General features: G+C 49.8%; 1 protein-coding gene across 1 annotated transcript in view; it reads right to left on the reverse strand.

Annotated features, from left to right (window-relative positions):
• The window catches only part of NIPA1 (non imprinted in Prader-Willi/Angelman syndrome 1), a 52,540-nt gene extending 47,568 nt beyond the window's left edge, over window positions 1-4,972 (reverse strand). Inside the window, exon 1 of the mRNA XM_003800157.3 lies at window positions 4,839-4,972. The gene's annotated coding sequence lies outside the window, so the exon portion shown is untranslated. The remainder of the gene's footprint in view (window positions 1-4,838) is intronic.
• Between the last annotated feature and the right edge of the window lie 6 nt (window positions 4,973-4,978).

Raw genomic sequence — 4,978 nt, forward strand, 5'->3', positions numbered from 1 at the left:
CGAGGACAGGGCTAGAGGTCAGGGCCGAGGACAGGGCTGGAGGTGAGGGCCGAGGACAGGCCTGGAGGTGAGAGCCAAGGACAGGGCTGGATGTGAGGACCAAGGACAGGCCTGGAGGTGAGGGCCGAGGACAGGGTGCAGGTGAGGGCCGAGGACAGGGCTAGAGGTCAGGGCCAAGGACAGGGCTGGAGGTGAGGGCTGATGATAGGCATCAAGAAAAAGACAGAGAGGCAAGTGACCTCAGGAGCTGGAGGGCTCACAGAGGCAGCGGAAGCCACTGTCTTTCTCTGTCTCCATCTCAGGGTGGGATGGTGTACACAATGTGTATTGGGGTATCAGAAGCACGGGGATGGTGGGAAAAGCAGTGAAAACGCATGCCAGCCCCAGAGCTAGGGAACTCGCAGGCTTGAGAAACTACAAGTGTGGAAGGCTTGGGGACTAGAAGCAGGGTGCCTGGTCTCAGCTTCCACTCGAGACAACTCCCTTCTTCCCAGCAGTGTGGGGACCCTGCTGGTGATACACCTCTCAGGAGTTTCACCTCTCAGGATTCATGGAAACCATGAAATCTGAAATTCTTTTATTTTGGAAAACTATACATTAAATTTACCATCTGAGCTATAACCCAATTATAGCCCAAGAATATGGGGAAAGGGGAGAAGGAGAGGGAGGGGAGGGGAGAGGATGGGTGGAGGGAGGGTGATTGGTGATATCACGCCTATGGTTCATCTTACAAGGGTACATGTGAATCTTTCTAAATGTAGAATATAAATGCCTTAACACAATAACTAAGAAAATGACATGAAGGCTCTGTTAACCAGTTTGATAAAAATATTTCAGATTGTATATAGAACCAGCACATTGTACCCCATGACTGCATTAATGTACACAGCTATGATTTAATAAAAAAATTTATCATCTGAACCATTTTTGGTATACAGTTTAGTGGTATTAAGTACATTCAAACTGTTGAGTAACCATCACCACCCACCATCTCCAGAACAAGCACCCCAAACTGAAACTCTGTATCCATTAAACAACTCTCCACCCCTACCCCCAAGCAAGCTCCACTCCTTCTCTATAATTTTTTTCAAATTAACATGAGGCTACAATTACTTTACAATGTTTGCATTTGTCAGTTAAGGTCCCCATTGTAGTTGTGTACCTCAATATGCCCTTACATGGTGCTCGTTAGGTGGGAGCACACCAGTCCCCTTCTTCCTCCCCTCTCTCCCATCTTGAATTAAATTGAGTTTTTCTCTTATGTGGGCGTATATTAGTTCATCTGCTGGTTCATATTAATATTGAATACATAGGATACTGGCTTTTCCATTCCTTTTTTTTTTGAGACAGAGCCTCAAGCTGTCCTCCTGGGTAGAGTGCCATGGCATAGCTCACAGCAACCTCCAACTCCTGGGCTCAAGGAGTCTTCTGCCTCCGCCTCCCAAGTAGCTGGGACCACAGGTGCCTGCCACAAGGCCCGGCTATTTTTTCTTTCTTTTTTTTTTTTTGGTTGCAGCCATCATTGTTGTTTGGTGGGCCCCGGCTGGATTCGAACCCGCCACCTTAGGTGTACGTGGCTGGCGCCTTAGCCACTTGAGCCACAGGCACCGAGCTGGCTTTTCCATCCTTCTGATACTTTACTAAGGAGAATGTTCCCCAACTCCATCTAGATTTGTCTCTGTGAATTTGACTAGTTCGGGTCCTTCCCGTAAGTGAAGTCATACAGTATTTGTCCTTTTGTGGCTGGCTTATTTCACTCAGCACAATGTTCTCAATGTTCATCCCCATAGTAGCAGGTATCAGAATTTCCTCCCTTTTAAGGGTGAACAATGTTCCACCATGTACAGACCACATTTTGCTTATCCATCCATCGGGTGATGACACTTGGGCTGTTTCCACCTTGGGGTACTTTGAATACCTGGGTGCACAAATATCTCCTCATGTTCCTGCTTTTGCTTCTTTGGGTAATCCCAGAAGTGGAATTTCTGGAACAAATGGCAATTCTGCGTTTAATTTTTTTAGGAATGGCCATACCAAAAAGTGGCTATACTATTTTCCATCACCACCAGCAATGCACAAGAGTTCCAATTTCTCCACATCTCAGTCAACATTTGTTGTATGTCTTTTTTTCTTTTGTTTAAGATAGAGAATCTTGCTGGTCACCAACTCATGAGCTCAAGCAATGCACTGGCCTTGGCCTCCCAGAGTGCTGGGATTATAAGGGAGAGCTACCTCACCCAGCCTTCATTGTGGTTTTGAAGAAAAGGATTTTTTTTTTTTTTTTTGAGACAGAGCCTCAAGCTGTCGCCCTGTGGCATTACAGTTCACAGCAACCTCCAACTCCTGTACTTAAGCAATTCTCTTGTCTCAGCCTCTGGAGTAGCTGGGACTACAGGCGCCCGCCACAACGTCCGGCTAAGACACAGTTTTTTACAGCGTAGGGGACAATCCATCAGGCTAGGTCTTTCTTCACCCAAGAACTTGACTCTCAGCCTCCTGTTTTCTTTCTCCACCTGCATTTTAGTCACTGCTTAATAGTCAACTCTGCTGCTTGTTAGTCTGGCAAAAAGGTTTTATGGGTAACAGATTCTAAAATTGCTGTATCCTCAATACACACCTATAATAGCACCTGGCACATAGTAAGACCTTCATAAATATCTGTTAAACAAACCAAAATAGACTTATTGGCATAAGACTGAATGTATGTTTTCCACCCCAACGGGTAACCAAGCCAGCTTCATCAGTGCAGTGGGTGATAACTGGGGAAATGCGAAATTAATATCATCACCATTTCACTTTTACTAATTAGGCATGGTTTGTAGGTATAAATCACAACACCCATCAAGTTTTCTTTAAAAAGGTGATCTTCTGTTTATTTTCTTGAGACAAAGTCTCACTCTGTCACCCTGTGTAGAATGTAGTGGCCTCACTCTAGCTCACAGCAACCTCAAACTTCTGGATTCAAGCAATCACCCTGCCTCAGGGTTCCAAATAGCTGGGACTACAATTGCCCACCACCATGCTGGCTAGTTTTTTTATTTTTAGTGGAGATAGGGTCTTGCTCTTGCTCGGGCTGGTCTCAAACTCCTGAGCTCAAGCAATCTTCCTGTCTTGGCCTCTCAGAGTGCTAAGATTATAGGCGTGAGCCACCATGCCACCCCCTCCTTTTTGAGACACGGTCTATGTTGCCCAGGCTGGCTTCAAAATCTCAAGCTCAAGCAATCCTCACACCCCCAGCCTCCTGAGTATCTGGGACTACAGGTGCCCACCACCACACACAGCTATTTATTTTCTTACCAGTTCCTCTGAATATATAAGCTGGGATGAAATAACACACTTAATTTTATTCAATATTTAACTAATTATGTTCAGATTTCCTTAATTTCTCTCCAATGCCTTACATTTGGTGGTCCTGCGTCCTTAGGCTCTCTCTGGCTGGGAGTCTCTCAGACTTCCTAACCTTGATGGGAGAGCTGGTCGGGTCTTTTGATTCTGGCTGTGTTCTGTGTGAGGTTATTCTCATGGCCACAGCGGGGTCTGGGAGGACCACCACAGAGGTCAAGTGCTTTGTCCTGCTATCCTACCAGGCGCTCCCTGGAGACAGTGCACCTGCCAGATATGTGTCCCTACCTTACACACAGGCTCATTTGCATCTCTGGGAAACCATCTCTGGTTTTATTTAGATCTTTATTTAGAAAGTGTTGAAAATAACACTTAGACTTCTAAGCTGAATTCTTTAAACAAATGACCATGATTTTTTTTTTTTTTAAATAGTTTCACTCAAGACTGTCAGGCCCCTTAACTCTTTTCTGAAGTCAGTCCTGGCTCAGGGTCCAGGGCATGCAGGGAAAGTTTCGTCCACGTTCTGGAAACTTAGTTTACTATAAAATGAGTTTAATTCGCACAACACGTGACTCCCTTGTCACAACCATCCCAGAGAGCTCTTAATGCTATTCTCCTAAGAGTACAGCTAACACGCCCAGGCCCTGCCCTTCTCGTCCCTCCGGAAGCAATGCTCACTTTCCACACAGCAGGCCGCATCCTGCCTTCGGTAAAGTGTCCCAGGTCTCACACATAGAAGATACCGGCAAAGACCTCTGCCACCCTCTCGCTGCCTACGTCGCTAAGGCGTGGAGCTTGGTTGGTGCTTTCCACTGAAGATCACTTATATTTCGAGGGCTCCAGTCTAAACCAGAGAAGGCTCAATCTGGGACCCCAGGAACAGATGTCGCAAGAGAACGCTGGCGAGTGAGTGTCTCCCCGGCCCGCCGGGTCCCCACTTCTGCACTGGCCCGACCACGGCAAGCAGCTGGAACCAGCGCGTCCGCCTCGCCTAGGGTCCCGGACCCCCGCGCCGGCCACGGCCACGGCAGGAGGTCCGTCGCCCTTTCTGGGCAGGTACTGGGTCCCCGCCACTTCAGGAATGCTTTAAAGAGGAAGGACCCTCGGCGGCGAGTGGGTGCGGGCCCCTGGATACATAAGCTCCAGCCTGGATACAAGGACAGGGGGCGCGAGGTTGCAGACGGAGTAAGAAGGCCTGGGAACGCAGAAAGAAGTCAGCTGGAGAAACCGTACAAAACTGAGCAAGGCCTCTCCAGGCGTTGCGAGGGGAGAACACCGGAGGCGACAAAGCCACCTGCTATTCCCAGGCCGCGCTCTTAGGTGCGCCGGCGATCAGGGCCGCGTCCCACCCGTGCTCGGGCCGGGCGTGGGGCCCCCGAATCACACTGGCGCGGAGCCGCGACCCCCACACTCCCACCTGCGGCCCAGCCCCCGTCCCGCCCCACCCCGCCCCGCCCGGCGCTCCCCTCCCCCTTCCAGCCTGGGGCCCGCCTTACCTCGTCGCTTGGCGCGCACGATGCCCTTCTTCTGCAGCACGAACGTGGACCCGTTCACCAGGCTCGACACGACGGCCACGCCCAGGCCGAGCGACACGGCGGCGGGGCTCGGGCTGCGCGCCCCCTCCCCGGCCGCCGCC

This window comes from Otolemur garnettii, unplaced genomic scaffold, assembly GCF_000181295.1.
Source record: "Otolemur garnettii isolate 467f Iridium unplaced genomic scaffold, OtoGar3 scaffold00170, whole genome shotgun sequence".
NCBI classification, from domain to species: Eukaryota; Metazoa; Chordata; class Mammalia; order Primates; family Galagidae; genus Otolemur; species Otolemur garnettii.